Here is a 15,781-nt window from a genome sequence, read left to right as displayed (position 1 = left end):
CGAAAACTGTGACTTGTTAAAACACCAAACTATGAATTTTAACCAAGACAAGTCAATACTTGCCCAAACCACACAACATAAAACTCACCTCTGCCCTCCACACACCCTAACTGTCAGGGGATTCACCCCCCACATCCCCCCAAATATATATACTAACTCCAGCATAACACTGCAGTGTAGAACAGGGCATGCTGGGCAAGTGTTTACTTGCCTGGTTAAAATTCGCAGTTTGGTGTTTTAACAGTTCGTGGTTTTTGTCTCATGAAACTGTCTATCGAAAATTTGGGAATTTATTATATCAAAGTAGATCCATATAGATTTATATATATATATATATATATATATATATATATATATATATATATATATATATGTATATATATATATATATATATATATATATGCTATTCTGTCCTTCATAGCAATTCAGGCAGTTTATATCACAGTTGTAAAGTTTGAGCATTTTTGATTTGTTGCTACCATCTAGTGGCCTTTTATTTATAACAGTTAGATTAACTTGTTTTACAGCATTATAGCAATCTTTAGGAAGTGATGTAACTCAGTCAGAAAGCAGCTTTCTTTCACTTCCTGCTCTCATGAAGTGCAGTCATGATCTTCTTTTCCCAAGCCCTGGGAGTCACATCTCCTGTAAGTAATTGTATGTTATAATTCTTTGTATTTAGAAGTGCTGTATATTGTATGCATTCTGATATGTTGCTATTTGTATTGCGTTGCAGTTTTACAAAGTGTTAAAGAGTTAAGCAATTTCAGTAAAGCTACAAGAAACCCTGATTCTTTCGCTTAATGAATTTTCTTAAAGTGTTAAGTTGTCCGTTTAGCTGTACTATGCCTCGCACAGTGCTGTGAGAATGGAACAGTACAAAGGTGATCCTTGCAGTCCTGAATACAAGAGGTCACTGCACTTCAAATATGTGTCTGAGATCAGGGAAGAAGTATAAACCTAAGGATATGTCCCCCATGACACAGCATGGCAGGGAGAACAGCTCTAGTGTCCCGAAAGATGATACATGGTCACATGGCTCCAAATCATCAAGATTCAGTAATATGTCCTCAGCATGTTCCTTAGCAATCAGAGCTCATGCCAATGCAGATGCGGCACATGCCCAACTGGCATTTGCTGAAAAAGAAGCCATTATGATGCGACAAAGTGCAGAATTGGAAGCTAACCTACATATTCTTCAGCGCCAGAGTGCAGCTGCTGTGGCAGCAGCAGAGGCCACTGCTTACCTGGAAGCAGATTCATTAGTAAGCAAGATAACTCACTTAGAGCCAGAAGTCCTAGAGAAACCTCTTTCCTCTGCTGAACGTACAAGTAAGTACATCCAGAAACTTACTAGTATGCATGCAAGCCAGCAATCACTTAGGATTATGCAAGGAGAATCCATCCCAAAGCCAGCAGATGTCCCCGGTATGCCCCGTCAGTCTTGTGATGTCGGCAGTGTCAAACCAACAAAATAACAATTTCCAGAGCTCCTTAGAAATGGAAATCCAGGGCTCCCACTACCACAGCCTAAAGATTACATGCCTGAACACCAAAATATACAAGATGTCACAAAGTATCTTATCCACAAATAAATGGTTAACTCATGTTTTATCAAGTTTGACGATTGTCCAGAAAACTATTGGGCATGAAAGTTCTCCTTTCTGAGTGCAACTAGAGACTTAAATTTGGTGGCTACAGAAATGCTGGACTTAATGATAAATAGTTGGGCAAAGCATCAGCAGAGCACGCAAAAAGCATGCATAGAGTACACGTATTTAACCCTTTGGCAGGACTTAACATGGCATGGCAGAGGCTAGAAGAAAGGTATGGTTCACCTGAAGCAAGTGAAGGTGCTCTATTAAAAAAGCTTGAAACCTTCCCCAAGTTGAGCAATAAAGACAATACAAATTTACCCAACTGGGCGATCTTCTTCTAGAAGTAGTGTGTGCTAAAGAGGATGGCTATTTGACAGGCCTTTCATATTTAGACACTGCTTGTGGTACTAATCCAATAGTGGAGAAACTACCATATATCTTGCAACAAAAGTGGCTATCTGTTGGAGCTAAATACAAAGAAGAAAATGGAGTAGCTTTTCCCTATTTCTTTGTGTTTACTAGGTTCATTCAGCAGCAAACAATGATTAGGAGTGACCCCATCTTTGCCTTCATTAGCAGCAGTAATCTGCTATCCAGACCAGAAAAGCCTTCTAGATCTCATGGTAATACTTCTGTGTTCACACACAAAACAGTTGTGTTTGATTCCAGTGCAGAATGTGAAGGTATTTCTTTAAATAAGGTACTGTTAAGTGGTCCTGATCTAAAGAATACTCTACTAAGGGTCCTCATGCGCTTTAGAAAAGCACCCATATCCTTCATAGCTAATGTGCAGCAGATGTTTGACTGTTTTCTGGTGAGAGAGGACCACTGAGATTACGTTTTCTCTGGTACAAAGATCATGACATAGACAAAGAAGTAGTGGAGTACAGAATGAGAGTACATGTCTACGGCAACAGTCCCTCTCCTGCTGTGGCTATATACTGTATGCATAAAGCTGCCCTAAAAGAAGCTGAACATTATGGACAAGATGCCAAACACTTTGTGTTGAGACATTTCTATGTAGATGATGGACTCGCATCTGCTAGCACTCCTGAGATAGCAATTGACATTCTCAACAAAACAAAGCAGATGCTGGCAGAATCCAATCTGCGGCTTTATAAGGTTTTCTAACAGCAAACAGGTCATGGAAGCATTTTCTGCAGAAGATAGAGCTAAAGACCTTAAAGATCTTTGTCTGGGTACAGACTCCCCTCTTCTTCAGTAAAGTTTAGGACTAGGCTGGGATCTAGAAACAGACAGCATTGTTTTTCAGGTCTCTTCAGAGGAAAAATCCTTCACCAGAAAAGGAATCTTAGCTACCGTAAACAGCCTTTATGATCCTCTTGGGTTTGTTGCACCAGCGACTATAAAAGGTAAGGCCTTAGTCTGTGAACTGTCATCTGGGAAATGGGAATGGGATGCATTTCTCCCACAAGACAGACTGCATGAGTGGATTCAGTGGAAGGAGTCTTTGCATGCTTTGAAAGGCTTAAAGATACCCAGATGTTATAGGCCTGTTTCATTGAAAGTAGCATGTAAAAAGGAACTGTATATTTTTTCAGATGCATCCATCACAGCTGTAGGTGCAGTAGCCTACTTGAAAACAACTGATGCAGTATGTATATGTCATGTTGGGTTCATTATGGGAAAGTCTAAGTTAAGCCCTTGACCAGTGCATGCAATCCCACGTTTGGAGCTATATGGAGCTGCATTAGTGGTAGAACTATATGAGCTAATCAGAGATGAAATAGACCTGGAACTGGATGTTGTGAAATTCTTTACAGACAGTAAAACTGTCCTGGGGTACATCTGCAATACCTCTAGAAGATTCTTTCTGTATGTCTCTAACCAAGTGAATAGAATCAGACAAGTAACTCATCCTGATCAGTAGTTCTATTTACCCACAGAGCAAAACCCTGCTGATTATGCTACAAGGCCCACACAGACAGATTGCCTTCAGAACACCATAGGGTTCTCAGGCCCTTAGTTTCTTTACCAGCCAGTTAAAGACAATTCAAATGACACGGCTACTGGTTATCCTCTCATAGAGCCTGAAGCTGATCCTGAAATTAAACCAGCAGTTGCAAGCTTCAGCACTAGAGCCTTTAATTCCACTATTCAGTCACATTGTTTTGAAAGATTTTCAAACTGGAAGACACTAGCTGAAACTATAGCCAGACTTATTAATTTTGCCAAAAGTTTTCTGAGAAAATCAGATAGCTCTCAACTTAGAGGCTGGAAATGTTTTCATCAGCAAGTTAGCTTAGAGGAACTTTCACAAGCAAATAATGTGATCATCTCTTCTGTTCAGCGCAAGCACTTCAAAAAGGAATATGACTGCATAAAAGAGCAAAAGGCATTGCCAAAACAAAGCCGTCTCAAGAAGTTTAATGCTGTTATAGATCAAGATGGACTGCTGAGAGTTGGCGGACGCTTGTCCTTTGCAACACTGACTGAACAAGAAAAGCAACCAATTATCATCCCCCACAATCATCACATTGCTACACTGATTGTGAGAGATTACCATAACCAAATGGCTCATCAAGGACATCACATAACAGAAGGTGCAATCAGAGCTGCAGTTTTCTGGATCATTGGTGGTAAATGCTTGATGTCTGCAGTTATTCACAAATGTGTTATCTGTCGTAAACTGAGAAGGGGATTAGAAAGTAAAAAGATGGCAGATTTACCAGAAGATAGAGTGACTCCTGAAACACCATTCACTAGCATGGTTATTGATGTTTTTAGCCCATGGACAGTGGTAACCAGCTGTGCTAGAGGAGGTAGTGCTGACCACAAACACTGGGCAGTACTTTTTACATATCTCATGAGCTGTACATATAGAACTGATTGAATCTATATCAGCTTCCAGTTTTATTAATGCCTTGAGAAGAATCTTTTCAATCCATGGCCCAGCAAAGTTACTTCACTCTCATAGAGGGACAAACTTTGTAGGAACTTGTAAGGAACTGAATATTTGTGCAGGGGATACAGCAGTATGAGATTATCTACAAGACAAAGGATGCACATGGGTCTTCAATCCTCCACACTCATCTCATATGGGAGGCACTTGGGAAAGACTAATAGGTGTAGCTGGATGCATCTTGGATGCAATGTTGCTCCAAGATAAGCCCACTCGTCTGACCCCTGAGAGTTTAAATACTTTTATGGTGGAAGGTATGGCTATTATGAATGCAAGACCTTTAGTACCAGTGTCAAATGATCCAGATAATCCTGAGGTTCTTACACCAGCCATGCTTTTGACTCAAAAGGCAAACACTTTGTTGGCTCCTTCTGGTAACTTTGAAACAGCAGACCTTCATGTAAAACAATGTAAGCAAGTTCAGAGTCTTGCTGAAACCTTCTGGAAAAGATGGAAAAGGGAATACTTGTCCATGTTACAAAGTCACAGAAAGTGGACTCGAGACTATCCAAATGTTAAAGTAGGTGATGTTGTGTTAATGAGGGGCAGTCAAAAATGTAGGAATGAATGGCCTGTGGGACTTATCATTGACACATTGCCAAGCAGAGATGGTAAAGTGAGAAAGGTGGAAGTAAGAGTTGTCAAACAAGGAACTGCTAAAGTTTATTTGAGGCCAGTCTCGGACATTGTAGTTCTTGTTTCTGAAAATGGTTAAAATGTGTTATTGTATGTAGTAATGTTAATGAGTGTGGTGGCATCCCGTAATATGCCAGGCAGGGAATATTCTGCCCTTCATAGCAATTCAGGCAGTTTATATCATAGTTGTACAGTTTGAGCATTTTTGATTTGTTGCTGCCATCTAGTGGCCTTTTATTTATAACAGTTTAACTTGTTTTACAGCATTATAGCAAGCCTCAGGAAGTGATGTAACTCAGTCAGGAAGCAGCTTTCTTTCAATTTCAGCTCTTATGAAGTGCAGTCATGATCTTCTTTTCCCAGGCCCTGGCAGTCACATCTCCTGTAAGTAATTTGTATGTTATAATTCTTTGTATTTAGAAGTACTGTATATTGTATATATTCTGATATGTTTCTATTTGTATTGTGTTGCAGTTTTACAAAGTGTTAAAGAGTTAAGCAATTTCAGTAAAGCTACAAGAAACCCTGATTCTTTCGCTTATTGAATTTTCTTATTGTGTTAAGCTGTCCATTTAGCTGTACTATGCCTCACACAGTGCTGTTAGAATGCAACATATGGGATCCCTTTTAAATCTAGAAATAATTAAAGGTCGACTTCCAGTATTTCGAGACTAAAATATCAAAATTGCAGTTAATCAAAACTGCACTTTACCAAGTTTTATGCTACCAAATCTGCTGTTGGTGCGGTGTGTTGTGGTTTGTGTTTGTGGTGCATTGTGGTCTGGGAGTTAGAAACCCTTATTCTTTCGCTTATTGAATTTTCTTAAAGTGGTAAGCTGTCCATTTAGCTGTACTATGTCTCGCACAGTGCTGTGAGAATGGAACATATGGGATCCCTTTTAAATCTAAAAATAATTAAAGATCGACTTCCAGTATTTCAAGACTAAAATATCAAAATTGCAGTTAATCAAAACTGCACTTGACCAAGTTTTATGTTACCAAATCTGCTGTTGGTGTGGTGTGTTGTGGTGCATTGTGGTCTGGGAGTTAGATACAGGGGACAATGTGTGGTTGTGTACAGAGACTCAGGTAGGTTGCAAGTGTTTAACAGTTTTGGGTACTTTTTTTGTTTTTTAGTTTTGTGGGAAGCTTTGGGTGTTGGATAGGTGAGTGTGTGTGTGTACGTGTGTGCGTGTGTGCATGTGTGCGTGTGTGCGTGTGTGTGTGTGTGTGTGTGTGTGTGTGTGTGTGTGTGTGTGTGTGTGCATTAGTGTTGAAGGTGGTGTGTTTTCTGAATGTGTAGTATGTGTGTTTTTTGCGTGTATGTGTGATGGTGTGCAAAGTAAGTGTAGGGTGTGCAACAGTAATTTTTTTATTTTTTTTTGTATTTCATGGTAGTGTGATCTCGGAGTTGGTATATATAAATAGTGGAGGTATGGGAGTGCAGGAGGACTTGCCTGCCTGCTTATGAATAGGTTTTGTAGATGTGTGTGTGTTTAGTGTCTTAGTTAAGGTTTAGGGGGAGAGGTGGTGTTTGTGATGTTGTGGCGGAGGTTATATTAAAAAACTGAATGTCGCTTACTGAAAATTTAGTATTATGAATTTTTGGTATAGTGAATTTTTTTTTTTAATATTTCGGTATAGTGGGTGTTCGGTGTTTAAGTCTCAAGATATTGAAAGTCACTCTTTACATCTTTCGAGATTTAAAAGTAGACCTATATATATATATATATATATATATATATATATATATATATATATATATATATATATATATATATATTTATATCTATATTTAATCTATATATATCTATAGCTATATATATATCTATATATATATATATATATATATATATATATATATATATATAGATAGATAGATAGATAGATAGATATAGATATATAGATAGATACATTCTGATGCCTGTTTCTTATCAAGTGTTTTATAGGTATCTTCAAATATTCTGCAGTACCTTTGAGGTCATGAAACATAGGCAAGTACTCCTATGCAGTTACCAAATTAATACATACTAATAATAATAATAATAATAATAATAATAACAAATAATAATAATAATAACTCATGCATGAGATACTGAGTGAAGCAATGAGTAAAAGTGAGGATGTAGGCCTTTCAGCAAGGCAATGCAGAAAGTTACATCTGTTGTGAAATTTACTTTGATGAGTACAGTTCACTGCAATGGATTGCTATCCTTTCCCAGAAAGTTTTATGATGTGTAGGAAGCAAAAAAAAAACAGACTTTAATCACTCTCCAGTACTTCGGCAAAGCCTTCAAGGAGTACAAATAAATATGATGGGTGCATACTCTTGTGGCCATTGCAAGGTATGTAATTATATGGTTAGAACTTTTACACATATAAATGGCCTAGTTTATTACCCTAATGAAAGATATACTTGTGAGACTGAGGACATTATATATGCCCTACAATGACCCTGTGGTCTTGTATACACAGGGGAAAGTAAAAAGAAATTCAAAGTAAGGCTTCAGGAACATGTCAGGAATATTATAAAACAAAACGAAGAGAGTCCTGTGGTTAATATCTTATGCTATTTCATAATTCAAATCCTGAAGGCTTAAAAGCCACTCCCCCAGATTCAGTAAACTTCTGTGCAGGAATAGCTTATTCCTGCATGTAAGGGACCATTCCCATGCAGCACTGCAGTGTGCCATGCTTATTCATGAAGGCATGCTGCCGTGATGTAAACTGGACACAGTTTTGTGTACAAGTGCAGGGGGTGTGTCTGAGAGCAGTGCTCTCAAAATACACGCATGCCCTGCACACCAGAATTGCTGTACAGCAATTTAAATAGAGTGAGAATGCTCATAACACCCCCAACCCGTCAGGGTAAGACATCTGGACAAACCCATAAGGGACAATTGTCCCTACAAAGCCAGAAAGCTGACAGAATAACAGGTTTAGCATTAGCATAAATTTTCAGCATGGTATGAGGCATACGACATTGCACATCTCAATCCGTCAGAGTAAGGAATCTGGACATAACCATAAGGGACAATCATCCCTATAAAGCCAGAAAGTTCATAGAATAAGAGGTTTATCATTAGCATGAATTTTCGGCAGGGTATGAAGTACACAATGCACACCTCCCAACCCATCAGAGTAAGAAATCTGGACAAAGCCATAAGGGACAATTGTCCTTGCAAACCAAGAAAGTTGATAGAATAACAGGTTTAGCATTAGCATGGATATTTTGAAGGGTACAAAGTAAAAATCACAGAAAATACATTTTTTTATATATGCAATAAAGTTTAAGCATAGCTGCATGAATGTGCCCATTGCTTAGCTATGCTTAGCCCTGCTGAAATGGCACAATAAGTTAAATAGCAATAGACATCCAGCATAAGCATAAGTGCAATAGTGTAGCGGATAGAGCGAACACCTTGCATGCAGTCATTCATGATTTAAGCTTCACCAAAGCCATTTCCATTTTGCATGTGTAAACATTACAATTTAATTTATTTGTATATTTATGTAGGAAGTAACTTGTATTTTTCAACCAGAGTAGTGTATTAGGCCCAGATGTGAGGTGTCAGTGTAATAAAGTAGTGAAACCCCTATATAAACACACGTGCACAATACAGTATAGTCACACAAGAATAAATGTAATTACAGCAAATTGGGGGGTGTCAGGGAAGGCAAATAAATCTATATTATGTAATGAATGATGAATCAATCCCATACAGGTCGTAGTCCAATAAAATAAAACATAAGGAATGCTAAGAATTGCACAGCTATGCTCAACAGGTGTAAGCATTGTGTACATATGAATACTAAACAATGAATAGCATAGCTACAGTGGATTTTCCCATTGGTAAGCAATGCAGAACCTGCCCTTTTAAGCACTGCCAACCATAGCTAAGCAAGGTGGCCCATAGCTTAGCTTAGCATTTTCAAAACTATCCAATCACGGCAAAATGTGGAAAATTGGCCATATTAAACCCTGCAGGCAGGAATACAGCTCATAACTGGTTGTAGCTCTCCACTGTAGGCAGTATGGCAGGTGTTGGAGAGGGCATGCATTTTTGGGCACAGTACTGGAGCATACAGGAGTCCAAGGACATGGTAGGACTCCTGGTAAAAAAAAATGTGATGTGAGACTGCTGCAGGACCAGTACCAGGGCTGTCAATATTAAGCAGAAGCCTTAGAAAGTCTTGCCCATGATCTCACCAGTGCCACTGGTATCCTTCAGAATGGTGAGCAGGTCTGGCACCACTATGCTGACTTGAAACAGAGGAAGAGGGAGCTCTTGGTCCAGTGGGTCCAAGAAGCAAGAGACAGGGGAGATGTCTCAGCAGTGTGTATGTATTCATAGCAATAACGGTTTACCAAAGTCCAGCCTATGTATGTGATGCATAGGTATGCATAAATGTTTTTTCTATTTTCATTACAGCTCCAGATGAGTGGGCTGTGAACCAGGAAGCCCATGCCAGTAGGTTGCAAAGGCTGCATAGCGAGGCTGATGAGTAACAATCCTGCTTATAGTAGTCATACCAAATAAATATAAAGGAGCAAAATGTCACCTGGCAGTATAACAAAATGTGTATGGTTTGTACTGAATAAACCAGACAATATGACAGTAATAGTCCCATATAGGTTGTATTTAAATAAAAGTGTAACTGTCTGGCAATAAAGTTCTAAATCCTGGACTGGGTGTGTTTACTCTGGTATTGTATGGCATGAAATGTTGCATTCACCAAGATCTAATATCTGAATAGTAATGTTGTGTTAACCACTGTTTCCAACACTGTGCTACATAAAAATATGTCTAGAATGTCTGTATAAGAATGTTTTAATTACAAGGTCAGATTCTAAAACCAAGAGAGACTTAGACAGAAAACTCTGAAGGAAGCAACAACAGTTTTGCAATAGCGCACTCTGACGATATACAAATTGTTGTATTTTTAGCAGACACAGCCATGGTTTGATTCCCGGGAGTGGTAGTAAGCTGTATGCATAATTTCAATTAGGATTTTGTGAATATGTGTAGAAACAGTCAGGTAGTGTTAACAAACATTCCCCCCACAGGTCTTCGCGGTAGGAGAACTGTAACTGCCTGGCAATAAAAATTTAAATCCTGGACTGGTTGTGATTACTCTGGTATTGTATGGCTTGACATGTTGCATTCACAAAGATCTGATATCTGCATAGTAATGTTGTGTTAACCACTGTTTCCCACACTGTGCTATATAAAAACAATATGTTTAGGAATGTCTGTATAATAATGCTGTAATTACAAGATCAGATTGTACAAACAAGAGATACTTAGACAGAAAACACTAATGGAAATGACAGCAGTTTGTTAATAGCTCACTCTGATAAAACACAGATTGTTGTATTTTTAGCAGACACAGCCATGGTTTGAATCCTGGTAGTGGTTGTAGGCTGCATGCATTATTTTAACTAGGATTTTGGGAATATGTGTAGAAACAGTCAGGTAGTGTTACACATTCCCCCCACAGGTCTTCCAGGTAAGAGAACTAGAAACTAGCTATAAGACTGTTGAGTTATAAACTCTTTACAAGCATACCACTGGCCAAACCAAGGCCATAGAGTATTGTAATAATATATGTAGAGTAATGATTAAAGCAATGATTATTAAAGCTGTGAGTATTGCAAGGATATACAAGTTGTTAATTGACATCTCTCTCCCCCCACCACTACATCTGTAAGAATAATCTAAACACACAAATCAATGGGTATGTTTTACACCAAACCTACTGTTGGAACATATGTCCTATTGTTCATGAAATCTTGAATTGTGCTTCTGTTAATGTTCTATGTTGAAATATTATCATTGGTGGCCTGTTGCTGTCAATGTAACCCACATGCCAGTGTAATGGCCACTGTGGTTCCATATATGCATGTGTTCTGATTACTATACAACTGTTCCAAATCTGTTTTGGGTAAGTGGGAATATCTATGGATGCTATTATAACTAATCATGGACTGCGTTGACTACTACTAACCCACATATGTTCTAAAACTGCAACACCATAGCAAGTTTGGGAAGGCCAGTCCCAGTGGGCCCACCTCTCCCACCTCATCTGGCCATGGCACCGGGCCCCAGGATATCTGGGACCCCCCCTGGGACCTCCTTGTCTGCTGGTCCTGCACCACCTTTGGATGGAACTACCTCAAGGGATGGGGCTTGCCCCCCTTGGAGCGGGTGCAGACAGGATACCATCACCCAAAGCCAGGTCCAGGGATTGGTGCGTTGTGAGTTCTGAAAGCAGTTTGAAGATCTACTACACCAGCTTGAGGGCTGCATGGTGCAATTAGAGGGTCATCCTGCCCCTCCTGCTCAGCCACCAGTACAGCCACATTCGGGGCCGTGAAGGTGCAGGGGTGACTGCCCATGGGTGGGGACCTCAGTCCTACTGTTTCCATTTGGGTGTTCATGGGCTTCCTATTTCCAAACACCCCTCCCCGTCTAAGGTGTTTACCCCCACATGTGTCATATTCCGTCCCTGTATGCTGTATACCTACTATCCTTCCCCAACATCCCACTTTCACAATAAAAAAAGAGGCAATCTGTTCCCCCCACAAAATTTTGCCCCATATATAGCTCTCCATTTCGCACAGGTCTCCACTGGACACATGTAATCTGGTCTAATTGGCTTCACAACACATTATTGTTGTCCTCACCCCTCTCTCAGCAGTTTGAGTGTCCAAGTATACCTCCAAATTCAATATATGGATGCACATCTGTTGCTGTAAATGAAATGGAAAGCTATGGACCTTCCCTACACCCATCCTGCACATCACAAGCTACTTTCCCTATTGTCTTTCCCTCTGCATGCCCACCTTTTCATCACTTTTCTATCACCCCTTTTTTCTTTTCTTTTAAAGAAATTAGCATGGGGTGAGCGGGAGTAAGCTCTTTTCAGTAGTATTTAGTGGGGTTAAGACTGTTTGCATGGCGCTAAGCAATACCTATACAGATTAAGTACTTTTAAGGCTAACTGTATATTCAACCGGAAGTTAGCATTGCTTACCGCCATGCAAACCCACTTACAACTGATTAAAAGTGCCTTAATCATTCTATATCCAAAAGCCCTTATTCTGGACAGCAACAAAATAATCAGTCCTTGAACCCAGGACCCTGCACACCATAGCCACAACAATTTACCACTAAGCCATCTGAGTTGTAGCGATGTCTGATGTTTTTTCAAACATATCATGCAGCACAGTCATTCATCAGTAGAGAAAATGTATTTATATATGTATATGTTTATGTATTTTATATATATATATATATATATATATATATATATATGTGTGTGTGTGTATATACATATATATATATATATATATATATATATATATATATATATATATATATATATATATATATATATATATATATATATATATGTGTGTGTGTGTGTGTGTGTGTATATATATATATGTATATATATATATATATATATATATATATATATATGTATATATATATATATATATATATATATATATATATATATATATATATATATATATATATATATATATATATATATATATATGTATGTATGTAGTGAATTCAGACATCGGATCCACACTCTGAACCTCTTACTGCAACAAATTTGACCAAATTCTGTGTAAATGGGGATGAAGGGGCCCCAGCTAGGGACCTCTTTTAATTATTGCCATTATGCCTTCCTCCAGGGCAGAACTGCTCTGCCTTGTAACTAAATAACAAGGCCTACCAAGTCCTGGACCCAGGGCCTTGTAAACTAAGATCAAAGCAATGTACCATTACACCATCTGAGCCCTACAAAATAGTGATGACATCCCAAACATATCAGTTAGTACAGGCATCCAAAAACAGGGAAAGGAGTCTGCAAAATCAGTCAGGTAGTCTATATATACATGTATATATATATATATATATATATATATGTCTGAAGATGCATATATGTGGACAAATATATACATGATATATCTATCTATATATATATATACATACATGTATATATATATATATATATATATATGGAAGTATTCCTTAAAATGGGGAACAATGACATCTGTGCAGTAACAGAGACCTGGATAAAGGCAGCAGGAAACACCCCTGCAGTACCAGCCTATACTTAATTCCACAACATCTGGCTGCAGAATGTGGACTGTAGCTCCAAAGGTGGTGGTATTTTCATATTCATAAAGGATGCACACACCTCCAGAGTGGTAGACCAACATTATCCATTACAGATCTTGCAAGCGTTGTTGACATTGGGTAAGACAGTGGTTCAGGTAGTAGCCTACTATAGGTCCCCATATATGTCCCAAGACTCACATTCCATGTCCATAAACACCCTGGAGAATATTAGTGTCCAACCTAACACTATCATATTGGTTGACTTCAACTATGCCAACATTAAGTGGGAATGCTACTCATGTACCAATGCACATGCCCATCACATTGACCTGGTCCTTCCTAACATGGGCGACTCTTGCTCTACACCAATAGTCAAAACCTCATTTGTTATATCTGAACACAAAGCAATCACCTTTGGAAATCCACAGCTGTTCTACCCCCACTGCACAGGTAACCACCATGAAAAGCCTTTCCAAAGTTAACTATGGCCTCATATAATCAGAGGTGGCTAACTTCATGGCAGCCATGAAAATGGGGACTAGTTGCAAGACAGCTGAATCAAACAACAATGCACTATGAACACATACACAAATGCATAAATACCACCTTACCCAATACAGCCAAGACCCTCACCTTCAAAAAAGGAAGCTGATCTGGTGGGCCCCTGCCATAAAGAAACTGTACAACAGAAGGAAGGAACCAATATGGAATAAGGTGAAGTCCCAAGACAGGAAAAAAAGCCTTATCAGTCTCAATGAATAGCTGAGATTCCTCATCAAATACTACAAACTTAGCTTTGAGAACAGACTTGGAGCACATAGTAAAGACAACCACAAGGCCTCATACAGTTATGTAAAAACTCTCCATGGCAATACCAAGAATTGTTCTGAGCTACTAGACAGTAGTACCTCACAGACTGAGCCAACAAATAATGCCACTATACTGGCTGGCCCCCCAAAGGACCAATAACAATATCACTACACCACCAGGCACCCAGTATCACTGCCGCACAGGTTAAAACATCATTGTCCAAGGCCAAGATTACAGCTTCTATGGGACCTGAGAATATTCCTGGCTGTGTTCTACATAAACTACAGAGTAACCTGGCACCTTACCTGTGTGCCCTGTTCAAGCACAGCCTCACCTCAGGCTTTGTCCCTACTGAATTGTGCACTGCTATAGTCACCCCTCTCCACAAACGAGGTGCAACTACAGGCCCTGTGAAATACCGCCCCAACTGACTGATAAGTCAGTTATGCGAAGCTATGGAATACATCATCATGCACCTAATAAACAGGAATATGGGAATCTGCAGACTCAGGATACCACACAGTTTATCTTTGAGAAGGGTAGGTCATACCTTCTCATTCAACCTGGTCAACTTCTTGCTATCAGTCACCTGAGCTGTGGATGAAGGCAAGGTGACACATACAGCCTACATTGGTCTCGTCAAAGCCTTTGCTAACATTCCCCAATCACTAAGCTCAGCATCAACCCCTATATCACTAGGTGGGAACAGAGGCACAAACATAGGGGTAGATTGGACACACTGCTGTCATACATTGAGACAGTTGCAGATGTCACTGGGTTTGTTGTAACATCCTTTATGAGGAATATGACATTGGTAATACCAATAGATGTGAGTATTTACTGACTGCAATCCCCAGAGTCCACAACTGATTTACCAAGGACAACAACTGTGGTGAAGACGCAAAACATGACAAGCAGACATGTGGCCAGTCTGTGGACAGTGTGCCAGTGGAGAGGTATGTCAGAGACATATCACTGTGAGTCATGATATCACACACTAAATGCATGTCTACACAAACCCTGTCAATCTATCAATTCACCATGTGTATAATAGCACTGATGACATAGAATCTGTTCACAACTCTGGGAATATGTCCTCCATGTTGGTTGGCTGTCTCCACATGTCCTGTCCTGTGATGTATTGCCATCCACTGTATGTGAATCTGTAGGCCACCACCTCTGTAATGTCCCTCACACAGGCAAGGCCCACATTAAGGAATGTCCCATATGTTTGAACTAGCATAAGTGTCAAGGCCCACAGCACAATACAATGTGGGGACCTACATATTGGTATGGTCGTAGCAATACCTGACATCTGCACATCTGTACAGAGGACAGACAGAAAGTAGACAGTCAAAAGGTTATGCATTAGGATGTATGTTCTGAAAGATACATGTCTGAAACTGAAAGGTATGTCATTACTACATGACAGCTGTCTTTAATGACATGTCCAAAGAACATAGCAGTCTACAGTTAATATCAACATATTAGATCAATATCCAGTAAGAGATACATATAAACATACAGCTCAAACACCTAGAACACAATATTCAGTACTCAAAGTCCAGCTTTGCATGCAGTGGTGTATAGTTCCAGTACTACAATCTGCAATCTACTCTTACTTGAATAAGCACTGTTAAAAGTGCTAACGCAATGATACCATATGAGTTCA

General features: G+C 39.3%; 1 long non-coding RNA gene across 1 annotated transcript in view; it reads left to right on the top strand.

The window, feature by feature from the left end:
* The first annotated feature begins 598 nt into the window (after positions 1–598).
* The window catches only part of LOC122792469, a 40,751-nt gene continuing 25,568 nt past the window's right edge, over positions 599–15,781 (top strand). Inside the window, exons 1-2 of the long non-coding RNA XR_006363314.1 lie at positions 599–648; positions 5,423–5,542. This is a non-coding gene — a long non-coding RNA (uncharacterized LOC122792469). The remainder of the gene's footprint in view (positions 649–5,422; positions 5,543–15,781) is intronic.

Source organism: Protopterus annectens, chromosome 1.part2, assembly GCF_019279795.1.
Source record: "Protopterus annectens isolate FY-2018-M chromosome 1.part2, PAN1.0, whole genome shotgun sequence".
NCBI classification, from domain to species: domain Eukaryota; kingdom Metazoa; phylum Chordata; order Ceratodontiformes; family Protopteridae; genus Protopterus; species Protopterus annectens.
Note: the sequence above shows the minus strand (reverse complement) of the source record. Positions and strands in the feature narration are given on the sequence as shown.